Raw genomic sequence first — 12,402 nt, 5'->3', positions numbered from 1 at the left:
TATGAACATTTGTGTACAAGTTTTGCTTGGGCATGTTTTCAGTTCTTTCAGTCATATTCCTATGAGTGATTGCTGGCCCATATGGTAATAGTGTTTAACTTTTTGAGAAACTGCCAACATGCTTTCCACAGTGGCTATACCAGTTTACATTTCCCACCAGCAATATATGAGTTTCAATTTCTTCATATCCTCACCAACTTATTTTACGTTTCTTAAAATTTTAGCTATCGAAGTGGGTGTGAGGTGGTATCTCTACCAATGAATCTTAAAATTTAGTCCAATTATGTTATTGCAGTCATGAACTAGATTATTCACAATGGGTTATACAATGTCCTATGTTTTTATTTCCCAGAGAGCTCATCTTCAGCAATTCCTACTTATTTTTACAAGCTTGTGTCAAGTTAGAAAGGTCAGTGTCATTGCTTCTTTTGAAAAGATCTGGGGAAAAAAATGTTACACACACACAAAAGCCCTGGAATATAAATAAATTGGAAAGAATAGAAACCTAAGGTAACAACAAACAGAAAAAGAGTACTTTAAAAACAAAGGTTTACTTCAGTGATTTTGGAGAATGAATTCGAATTTGCTTTCTAGTGTTATCTTTTAAATGCTTTAGCCATGTTCCACTATTACCCCACCTTTTAAAAAAAAAAGATTTTATTTTTATTTTCAAAGAGGGGGGACTGGAGGGAGAGGAGGAAGAGAAAAAATATCCAATGTGAGAGGGAAACATCAGTTGGCTGCCTCTCGTAGGCCCCCAACCAGGCACCTGACCTGCAACCCAGGCATGTGCCCTGACTGGGAATTGAACCGGTGACTTTTCAGTTCATAGGTTGGCACTCAATCCATTGAGCCATATTAGCCAGGGCTATCTACAACTTTTAAAATCCTAATTTGAGTACAGAGTAGCAGCAGATAGAAAGAGTGCCTAAATACTAATTCCTGAGAAAACTGAGATGGCTGTAGCTAAAGATACCAAGTTATAATAAAAAAATTTAAAAAAGACTAAACTCTATTAAATATCTTAGGTTTTGAAAAGAAACCCTAAATTCATGATATATTTTAATTTTATAAGTTGGCTATCTTCACAGTGTATTGAATCATATTGAAGCCAGGTGCTAAAATTAACATTCTATATATAAATGATAATTTTATTTATTTTTAAATGGTGACTGAATTATTTTTTAAGATTTTATTTATTTTTAGAGAGAGGGGAAGGGAGGGAGAAAAAGAGAGAGAGAAACATCAGTGTGCAGTTGCCCAACTGGTGACCTGGCCTGCAACCTAGGCATGTTCCTTAACTGGGAATCTATAAACAGGTGGCCCTTCAGTTTGCAGGCTAGTGCTATATCAACTGCACCAGCCAGGGCTAAATTATAATCTTTAAATTGTAGACCTTAAAAATACTAAATCTTTTAGTTCAGTTGGCTGCCACGCTCAATATAACTAGAATTAACAGCTGGATTCATTCTGTTGACAAATTGTCAGATCCATGTTTATATTGTCATTTTTTTACTCAACAGTTTTCCATTTCCTTGAGAAATTTCACTAAAAATAAACTGAATCATCGTCATCTTCTGTCCATTTTGTGTTGCTTGTATGTCAAGGGTTTATATAATGCAATCCATTTTGCCCGGTAACTCACTTTAGTGATGTTATCCCAAGTGTTGCTGAAGTATATCTCCTCATTGTATTGAACTATCCCTCGTTTGCATTTTTGCTAATTTCATCTCATTTGTGTACTGTAATTGAAATCAGCTCAGTAGGGAATTGTTTAGGTTTTATTTATTTAGTTGACTTCTTTATACTGGATGACCAATATACATACTTTTCAAAGTATTGCATATAATCTTTATTTCCTCTGTGGAATAATTTGAAGGAATGGTGTATCTAGAGATAAAAATTATTTAGAAACAAATCTGGCCCTCAGAAAATCTGGGTGAAGTATAGTGTTTTGGGTATCAAACCAAAGAATATTTCTGAAGCTGTAGAATTATTTAGTACTGTTAATAATGTAATTGGGTTTTGTTGTTGTTGTTGTTGTTGTTGTTTTTATTACATACCTAAAGAAATCCAGCTTTTTGCATCCTGACTTGTGTCCTTTTTCTTCTAAGTGAAAGAATCCCATGATGTTTTGGTATTTTGATCCAAAATTAATGTTTCTTTTTTCTCCTGAAGGGCTTTTTGTCACTGCATGTCAACTGAATTGACAAGGATTGACCCCAAAAATAAACCCCATACTCATTAGCAGTTACTCCCCATTTCTCCTTCCCCTCAATTCCTCAGGACCACTTACCTTTTTGTCTATGCATTTGCCTATTCTAGACATTTCATATAAATGGAATCATACAATTATGTAGTCTTTTTATAACTGGCTTCATTCACTTATTATGTTTTTAAGGTTCTTTCATGCTTTGGTTTGTATCAGTACTTTGTTCCTTTTTATAATGAATAATATTCCATTGTATGGACATACCACATTTTATTTATCCATTTATCAGTTGATGGATTTTGGATTGTATCTACTTTTTGGCTTCTGTGAATAATCCTGTACATTTGTGTACAAGTTTTTGAGTGATCATATGTCTTCATTTCTCTTGGACATATATTTAAAAGTAGAATTGCTGGACCATATAGAAAAATGTTTGATTAACCCTTTGAGGAACTATCACACGGTTATTATCCAAAGCAGTTATACCATTTTGCATTCCCACCAGCAATATATGAGGGTTCCAGTGTCACCAACACATTATCTTTTGATTATAGCTATCCTAGTGTGAAGTGGCACTTAACTGTGATTTTGATTTGCAGTTCCCTGATGGCTAATGATGTTCAGCATCCTTTTATGTGCTTATTGGCCACTTGTATATCTTTGGAGCCCATTTTAAAAATTGAATTGTCTTTTTAGTGTTAAGCAACCCCCTTCCCCTTTTAAATCATCATCCCTCACCTCTTTAGTGCTATCCAAGGGGCAAAGCTTGTTCAGTCTGTAATACATCCCATCCTAAAAAAACAAAAAACAAAAACAACCCTGCTACCAAAAGTACTGGTCAGTTCTTGAGATCTAGCTCCCTGCCTGCAGATGGCAGTGCTAAGCCCCATGACCCCAACTGAGTATTTTGATGCCCAATATAAGTTCATACCATGAGAACAATGCAAAAATCCCTAGCAAGCTCAGGAAGGCACCTGACTCAACGTATCGTTTAAAACACAAAGGATCTTGCAGGTATCTACTTACTAGTACAGCTGCCTTCATTATTCTTTACCTGAGTCCAGATTGTTGCTTTTGCTATTAATTTCTCACAATATTTTTTAGTAGAATATAACCATTTAAGCATTTTATATGGTTTGTGAAAATACGGTAAAGAGATAGTTGTCCAGAAGTAACATAATAATAAACAAAAGCAGCCAAGTAACCATCCAGTAGTGCTAACTTCCTTTAAGTTAGCCAGCTGGATAACATGTCACAATGTATATACTAGAAAAAAATTTTATCAAGAATGTACGTGTTCTTAGACTTACGGCCAAGATGGAGGCCTAGACTGACATGCTCTGTCTCCCTCCACAACTAAGAAGGACTACAACTACTGCAAAACCAGAAATAACCAGAAGTTCTAGAAAATAAAGCTACATGGAAGTCCAATGTATGAGGTTATAAAGAAGTGGTGTTCGTCCAAATGGGTAGGAGGGGCGAAGCTGGGGAAGAGAGGTCAAGCTGTGCTGGTGGCGGCAGCTGCAGCAATGGCGGCAGGATGGCAGTAAGCACAGACACCCATATTTAAGGGGAGACGAGAAGCGCTGGGGAGCATACCTGGCTGCAGACCAAACCCGTCAGCTCGCGATTCCAACGCTGGAGAAGGCAGACCCCCATTCCCCCATTACCTCAGACTGTAAGGCCCAGAGGGCGTGGGGACGGAGGAGGAGGCTGCTGGTCTCTCAATGGAGAGTAACAGTAGGAATCCATCTTGGACCCCCCACCCCAACACGAAGCGCCAGTGTGGTGAGAAGGCTTGCCCGGTAGTGACGAGTGCATGGGGCTCCACCCCCTATTGCGTAGGAGGTGTGACAGCCATGCTGAGGAAGCAAAGGTAAACACAAAACTGTCAGGATGGTACAGATCATGATAGAGATCCCAGTGACGCAGCTGACCAGACAACAAATATCTAATCTAACGGATCAGCAGATAGGAAATCTTTCTGAGGCACAGTTCAAAGCTTTGGTTATACAAATGCTTACAGACCTAACAGAAGATCTTAAGAAGGGGAAGAAATGAAGGCTAGTCCTGCTGAAATGAGTGAAAACACATACGAAACTAGTGGTGAGGGAAGGAAAACTAGGAATCAAATCAACAAATCAGAACATAGGGAAGGAACAGTCAACCAGTGCAAAAAGAGGAAATGAAAAGTGAGGAAAATGAGGAGAGGCTCAGAAACCTATGGAACAGCTATAAGCCAGCCAACATTTGAATCATAGGGTTGCCAGAAGGTGAAGAAGATCTAGAAATTGAAAAATTATGTGAAATAATAAGCAGAACTTCCCTAACTTGGGGAAGGAAATAGAATTACAGGTCCAGGAAGCACAGAGTTTTCCAAATAAACTGGACCCAGGGAGAACCACACCAAGACACATTATCATCAAAATGTCAAAAATTAAGGATAAAGAGAGAATCTTAAAAGCAGCAAGAGAGAAGAGGAGAATTACATACAATAGGGTCCCAATAAGACCATCAGCTGATTTCTCAAAGGAGACTCTGCAGGCAAGAAGGGACTGGCAAGAAATATCCAAAGTAATAAAAAACAAAAACCTAGAACCACGATTACTCTATCCAGTGAAGCTGTCATTCAGAATAGAAGGGCAGAGAAAGTGCTTCCAGGACAAAGTAAAACTGAAGGAGTTCATTAGATCCAAACCACTGTTATATGAAATGTTAAAGGGACTTGTTTAGGAGGAGGAGGATCAAAACTATGAACATTAAAATGAAAACTGTATCACAACAACCAACAACAGAAGCTAGGGAATCAAAACAAAGGCAAACTAAGTAGGCAACGAGAGTGGGAAAAGAATTATAGGTATGGGGAACATACTGGGGGAAGGTCAGCAGGGAGGGGGAAGGGGGAGAGGGAGGGAGATGGTACAGGAATTAAGCATAGTAGGAGGGAATGGAATAGATAGGAAGATGTTGAGAACTATATGCACAACAAATGGGCATGGACTAAGGGGCGAGGACAAGTGCAGAGAAGGGGGTCACTGGGTGGAGGGGAACAAAGGGAAAAGAAATTGAGATAACTCTAACAGCATAATCAATAAAGCATATTTTAAAAAATGTACATGTGCTTAAATGACTCTCAGAGTAAATTTTATAGCCAAGTACTAATATAGCCTGTAAAGTAAAATATTTAGATGATCTAAAGAGATAAAGAACACAAAGCTACTATTTCATTCCTAATATTTTCCTAAAAATAAGCTAATTATAAACAAATGTTGTTTGAGAAGAGTTCTTGGTGTGCCAATACTATCCCAACACTCACTCTGCTGATCCTTGGAAAAGGTATACTACTGGTAGTAGATTATTTCTAATCACTGTGTCAGAATTCAATCTTCAGATTCTGGAACTGGTTCATTTTTCCCTATAACTGATCTTCAGATAATGTTCTTGCAGATTTACCAACCATTTACTCTATTACTCAATCTAAGTTTTCATATTCTACCAATTGGTAACTAATATCTACATTAAAGAAACATTGCACATGACATCAGAAAGCATAAGCACTTGTTCCCAATGACAAGTCAGAAGTCACTTTCACCTCCATGACCAGGAACTAGAAATTCCACATTTAAGATAGTTGGATCCAGAACTTGGGTCCTGATCAGGCATGTAAGAAGCTTGGAAGTTGCCACTCTGCCCTAACAAGAAGTAAAACCTCAACAAACTGAAAAAGTTGACAACTATTAGATGCAGGAGAAACGTCATAGGACAAACAAACCAGTGCTCAACAAATTGGGGCGACCCGTCAGGTAGAGAGTCACAACTTAAAAGGAACAGAAACCTCTGTGGGAACCTATGCCAGATAGAGAAACCCGAAATGTAATTTAGGAATTGCTGGAGGCTCAGTATGGACAACTGAAAGTTAAAAACTCCAGGGAACACAGTAACAGGTTGGAGAGAGCACACTTACGTGAGTTTTACCTTCTGGATTTCTGCCCGCTTCTCACAGTGAATGTTGGAGAAAAATCCCCTTATTCTTCCAGCAGGAGGAGAGGGAAAGGAACCATTCTCAAAAATGCCAGAGCATCCTGTTCTTAACAAGTTCTGCCCTCATGAGAAACTAATCAGACCCTAATTTACAGGAGTTTTATCAGAGCCTAAGTAAATACTCAACTCCAGTGCAATCTAGCTGTCCCTGTCCCACCTAAGAGAAAAAAATACTGAGAAACACGTGTGAAATTCACAGTCCAGAGTCCTAATCATCAAACTATAGAATACTTCCTCTGTCTCCACCTTACCATGACATTACTAACGACCTATTTACAGTTCTTTTTACCCAGTAGTACATCATGTCCAGCGATAAAAAAATTTACAATATATACTAAATGGCAAAAATATTTGATAAGAACAAGCATCAGATGCATACTCAGATATGATGGGGATGACAGAATTACCAGACCAGAGATTTAAAACAATTATAATGGCGTTAAGGGCACTAAAGGATAAAGAATATACAAGAACAAATGGGCATGTTAGCAGAGATGGAAATTGTAAGAATAAAAAGTAAATGCTAGAGGGTAAACATTGTTACAAATGAAGAATGCCTGTGGTGGGCTTATTAATAGATTGGATATGGCTAAGGAAAGGATGTGTGAGATTGAGGATATCTCAACAGAAACCTCCAAAACTAAAAAGCAAAGAGGAAAAAAAAGACCAAAAAAAACACACACACACACACACACACACACAAAAACCCAAACCAAATGAAACCAAATTATCCAAGAACTGTGGTATAACTACAAAGAGTATAACATATGTAACAGGAATACCAAAAGAAGAGGGACAGAATATTTGAAACAGTAACGACTGAGAATTTCTAGTAAACGTCAGGCACCATACATCAAAAAATAAGACCAAGTAGGATAAATTCCCCAAAACCTACACCTATGCATATCATTTTCAAACTATATAAAATCAAAGGAAAAAAAATCTTGAAAGAAAATGGGGGAAAAAATACCTTTCTGATAGAGCAAAGAATTACACCTGACTTCTCAAACTATGCCACCAAAAAGAGATGGAGTGAAATCTTTTAAAAGGAGAGAAATCTGTACCAAGCTACAATTCTGTACCCTGAAAATTTATCTTTCAAAATTGAAAGAGAAATAAAGTCTCAAAGAAAAATGGAGGAAATCTGTTGCCAGTAGACCTGTCCTTGCAAGAAGTGTTAAAATAAGTTCTTTAGAAAGAAGGAAAGTGACACACCAGAAACTTGGATTTAGTTTTTCTTATTCCTAATTGATCTAATACATGTTCGTTCAAGAGTAACAGCAATACTGTATTTAACTGTATGCTTGTATATACATGAAGTTAATGACTACAATGATCTGAGGAACTGGAAGGAAGAATTAGGATTATTTGTTATTATTAAGGTACAGGTACCTCAAAGATATTGTAGGTTCAATTCCAAACTATTACAATAAAACCAGTATTTCAATAAAGCAAACTGTAATTCTTCCGCTGGTGGAGTATCTTCCTTTAATTTGTGAAAAACACATCTGTGAAGCGCAATAAAACAAAGTATGCCTGTACTACCGCTACTGGTGAAGGGTTCAGTGTTATTTGTAAGTGGATTTGGATTAGTTGTAAAAATACCTTGCAAGCTCTAGGGAAACCACTGAAAAAGTTTTTAAAAGTATAACTGATATACTAATAAAGGAGAGAAAACACAATCATATATCATTCTCAATTAAAACCACAAAGGGCAGGGGAAAAAAAGAAAATGAAATAGAAACAACATGTGCAGCAATTAGAAAAATTACAAGTATGGTAGATATTAATCCAACTATGTCAATAACCACTTTAAACATCAACAGTCTAAATGCACCAAATATAAATCAGATTGTGAGATGGATCAAAAATAAGACCCAGCAATATGTTGTCTACAGGAGGCCCACTTTAAATGTAAATATAGACATATAGATTAAAAGTAAATAGGTATCAAGAGAATGAGAAGACAAGCCACAAAGAAAATATTTGCAAAAGACACACCTGATAAAAGACTGTTATCCAAATATACAAAAACTCCTAAAACTCAAAAATAAGAAATGGACCAAACATGTAAAAATTAAATTAAAAAATGGACCAAATATATAAACCCCACCGAAGATACACAGATTGCAAATAAGCATATGAAAAGATGCTCCACACCATATGTCATCAGAAAAACAAATTAAAATGAGGTAGCACTACACACCTAGTAGAACAGCACAAATCTAGAACACTCAACACCAAATGCTACTCAGGATATGGAACAATAATAACTCTCATACATTGCTGGTGGTAATGCAAAAATGGTATGGCCACTTTGGAGAGTGTGATGATTTCTTACCAAAGTAAACACTTAACATTACAATCCAGCAATTGTGCTCCTTGATACCCAAAAGTTGAAAATTTATGTCCACACAAAAACCTGCACATCTGCACATGGATGTTTATAGCAGCTTTTTTCATAATTGACGAAACTTGGAAGTAACCAAGATGTCCTTCAGTAGGTAAATAAAAAGTGGTACATGAGCTATCAAGCCATGGAAAGACATGGAAGAAGCTTAAATGCCTAGTATTAAGTGAAAGAAGCCAATGTGAAAAGGCTACATCTTGTATGATTCCAACTATGTAACATTCTGGAAAAGGCAAAACCATGAAGGCAGTGAAAAGATCAATGGTTGCCAGGAGGGAGGAATGAATAAGTGGCACACAGAGGACTTTTAGAGCAGTGAAAATAACTATAACAATGGATATATATTACACATTTTTCCAGACCGAAAGAATGTACACCACCAAGAGTGAACCCTAATGTAAACTGTAGATTTGGGGTGATTATAATCTGTCAGTATAGGTTCATCGATTGTAACAATGTACCTTTCTGGTAGGGGATGCTAATAATGAGAGATGCTATCCATGTGTTGGGGCAGGAGGTATATGCAAAATCTGTGCCTTCTTCATTGTGTGTGTGTGTGTGTGAACCTAAAAGTGCTCTTTAAAAAAGTCTGTGTGTGTGTGTGTGTGTGTGTGTGTGTGTGTGTGTGTGTGTGTGTGAATCTAAAAGTGCTCTTTAAAAAAGTCTTTTAAAAAAGTAAATGCCCTGGCTGGTGTGGTTTGGTGGATTGAGTGCCAGCCTGTGAACTGAAGGGGGTTGCTGGTTTGACTCCCAGTCAGGCACATGCCTGGGTTGCAGGCCAGGTCCCCAGTTGGGGGTGTGCACACCCCCTCTCTATTTCCCTCCCTTCCCGTCTCTCTAGAAACAAAGTATTTTTAAAAAGCAGCCATCTAAAAAACAAAAAAATAAACAGATGGAGAAAGATACACCATGCTAACACTAATAAAAAGAAAGGAGTAGCTATACTGAATTTCAGACAGACTTAAAAATAAGGAAAGTTAGGGATAATGAGGGGCATTTCATGATAAAGGGGTCAGCTCTCCAAGACCTAACAATTGTTAATGTGTATGTACCTAACAACAGAATGTCAAAATACATGAAGTGAGGCAAAAGTGAACAAAATATCACAAGGAGAAATAAAGGGTGGGTCAAATAATAATACAAGAATAAACACTTGTGTTCCGTGCACTCACACTGTAAACCTAATTTTGCCCCACCCTGTATATGAACCCACTATAGAGACTTCAACACCCCTCTATCAGAATGAATTGATCAAGCAAGCAGAAATCAGCAAGGACATAGTTTAAATCAACATCACCAACAATCAACTGGATATAACTGACATCTATAGACTACTTTATCCAACAGAATACACATTCTTCTCAAGCTTCTGTAGAACATTCACCAAGATAGACCACATTCTAGACCATAAACAAACATTCACAAATTGAAGAGAAATCATAGTGTCTACTCTCAGACTACAATGGAATCGTAGAATAAATCAAAAACAGAAAGCTGGAAAATCCCCCAAACATTTACAGACTATACAGCACAGTTCTGAATAAGACACAAAGGAGAATCTTAAGAGAAATCTTAAAAATGTTTTGAAATGAAAATAAAAACATCAAGTCTTCTGGGAGGCAGTGACAGAAGTGCTTGGGAGGGCAGTTATAGCATTAAATTCATATATATGTTCCCACCACTATCTGCAAGAAGAGTGTTCCTATGAAACCCTTCACAAGCTGAAATGACATCGAGTGAATAGTTTATATAGTTCATGTTCAGCCACTTCACTATTAAAAAAAGATTAATTAGTAAAGTAAGGTAATAATGGCTTTCTTCATAAAAGAAAGAACCTCTTTGGGTTTTTTTCACTTAACAAAAGCAGATACTAATGTATGTCTTCCATTAAAATCTAAGTGGCATAACATGAACTTTTGGAAAGCAGGTGATACCTGTATTAGAATCTAAAATCATCTAAGCTTTTACCTTAGGAAACTAGAAAATAAGGAGCAAATGAATTCCAACATAAGCAGAGAGAAAAAATAAACCAAGAGCAGAAATCAATGAACCTGAAAACAAAATCAATAAAAATCAACTTAACACCAAAAGCTGTTTTTTAAAAGACGAAAAAAACTGATGAACCTCCAGCTTAAGAAAGGACACGTAACAGAAATGAAAGTCAGGACATCACTAGATTCTATGGACCTAAAAAAAAGTTTCTTTCCAATAAATGATCTGAAACTCCTACTTCATGAGATAATTCTGTACATATGCTAAAGAAAACTGAAGTCTCAGTGAATGAAACACATACTCTGGAGAATTAAGATAACATATTTCACTTGTTTTATTTTTCAATAGAAAATATGTAAGGTGAAGGGGGAAAAATCCATTGAAACAAATATGCAACAAAATATCAAGATAGTACATCACAGAAAAGCAACTTAAGTGAAGTTAGACAAAAGATAATGGGGAATATTATGGACTTTTAAAAAAAGCTTATTTGACAGAGGGATAGAAAACATAACGGTTCTATCATCAACTGTGATGCTGCCAGTCAGCCTTTAAGAGAACCACAATTCCTCTTCAGTTTCACTATCAACATACTTAACAGTTATTTGACAGAACGCTTTTTAATCTAGGAACATAATCAACTCTTCTGTATAATAGGGGAGGTCACAGAGACCTCTTATTGATTGACCAACACTAAGTCTTACATTCATGTGAATAGTTAGCATTGAATCTTGATAAAGTATTTCATTTAAAAAGTACTGCATATGTCAACAGATTAGGATAGTGATAGTGATTTTGTTTGCATTGTTTGAAAAGCATTATAGGTATTTACCTCTTATTCTTTTACTGAAATTTACTCCTATTTGGAAACAAAGTAGAATTTCTCAATTTGTTATTTTAATCATATTTTATTGATTATGCTATTACAGTTGTCCCAATTTGCCCCCTTTGCCCCCTCACCCTCAGGGAATCCCCCCACTATTGCTCATGTCTATGGGTCATGAGTGTAAGTTCTTTGGCTACTTCATTTCCTGTACTGTACTTTACATCCCCATGGCTATTCTGTTATTTGTACTTAATCCCCTTACAACCTCACTTATTCCCCACCCCACCCCACATCTGGCAACCATCAAAATGCTCTCCATATCCATGATTCTGTCTGTTCTTGTTCAGTTAGTCTTTTAGATGCAATTGTTGATAGATATGTATTTATTGCCATTTTATTATTCATAGTTTTGATTTTCTTCTTATTAACTAAGTCCCTTTAACATTTCATATAATACTGGTTTGGTGATGATTGAATTCCTTTAGTTTTTTTCTTGTCAGAGAAGCTCTTTATCTGACCTTCAATTCTAAATGCTATCTGTGCTGGGTAGAGAAATCTTGGCTGTAGGTCCGTGCTTTTCATGACTTTGAATATTTCTTGCCAAGCCTTTCTAGCCTAAAAAGTTCCTTTTGAGACATCAGCTGACAGTCTTATGGAAACTCCCCTGTAGGTAACTAACATCTTTTCTCTTGCTGCTTTTAAGATTCTCTACCTGCTGTTTTGGAGTGGGCCTCTTTGTATCCATCTTGTTTGGGACTCCGGGCTTCCTGGACTTGCATGTCTATTTCCTTCACCAAATCAGGGAAGTTTCCTTTCATTATTTATTCAGATAAGTTTCCAGTTTCTTGCTCTGTCTCTTCTCCTACTGGCACCCCTATGATGCGAATGTTGGAATGCTTGAAGTTGTCCCAGAGGCTGCTT

This window comes from Furipterus horrens, unplaced genomic scaffold (assembly GCF_987537825.1).
Source record: "Furipterus horrens unplaced genomic scaffold, mFurHor1.1.pri manual_scaffold_7, whole genome shotgun sequence".
NCBI lineage: Eukaryota > Metazoa > Chordata > Mammalia > Chiroptera > Furipteridae > Furipterus > Furipterus horrens.
This window is presented reverse-complemented; position numbering follows the sequence as displayed.